This window comes from Dendrobium catenatum, unplaced genomic scaffold (assembly GCF_001605985.2).
Source record: "Dendrobium catenatum unplaced genomic scaffold, ASM160598v2 original_scaffold_227563, whole genome shotgun sequence".
In the NCBI taxonomy this organism is placed as follows: Eukaryota; Viridiplantae; Streptophyta; class Magnoliopsida; order Asparagales; family Orchidaceae; genus Dendrobium; species Dendrobium catenatum.
The window spans coordinates 1-715 of NW_021545972.1; the positions used below are offsets into that span (position 1 = coordinate 1).

Genomic DNA, 715 nt, shown 5'->3' on the forward strand with positions numbered 1-715 from the left:
CGAAATGATGATGCACCAAAATCACCTCTCCCCCAGCATCTGCAAAACTATAATTCGAGACCATTAGATTATGGGTGCGACCTTACCAATACCAGTGCATCGGATCCCATCAGAACTCCATAGTTAAGTGTGCTTTGGCGAGAGTAGTACTGGGATGGGTGACCTTCTGGGAAGTCGTATTGTACCCTTTTTAATAACCATCCCTCCCTCTTTTTTTTTGGAAGCTCTTCTCCATGGGCCATGAACCACAAGCAGTGTTGGCTCACCGCAACCCGAGTGAAGAAATCTGCGTCATGGGACCCGACGATCGCCTTCGTGGGTCGTACAGGAATAGCAAAAACGTTATGTCATGGAGTCTATTTCAGCATTATGACCCCATTTCAAAAAGCTTTTTTCGAAACAGAGTGAGCGCCGATATGCTAAAGGCGCATTAGCCGGGCATGCATCGACGAATAAAGCTTTTCGATCCCCTATGGTCTAGCAAAACGAGGATGCGCCAAAATCTCCTCTCCCCCGGTGTCTACATAACTATAGTTTGAGACCATATGACTATGGGTGTGACCATACCAGCACCAGTGCATCGGATCCCATCAGAACTCCGCAGTTAAGCATGCTTGGGTGAGAGTAGTACTTGGATGGGTGACCTTCAGGGATGTCCTTGGTTTGCACCATTTTTTTATAATCATCCTTCTCTCTCTTTTTTTTTCGGAAGCTC

At 46.7% G+C, this 715-nt stretch overlaps 2 pseudogenes; both read left to right on the forward strand.

The window, feature by feature from the left end:
- The first annotated feature begins 72 nt into the window (after window positions 1-72).
- Window positions 73-188, forward strand: LOC114578938 (annotated as a pseudogene).
- A 365-nt stretch (window positions 189-553) lies between these two features.
- LOC114578937 lies at window positions 554-672 on the forward strand (annotated as a pseudogene).
- The last annotated feature ends 43 nt before the right edge of the window (window positions 673-715 follow it).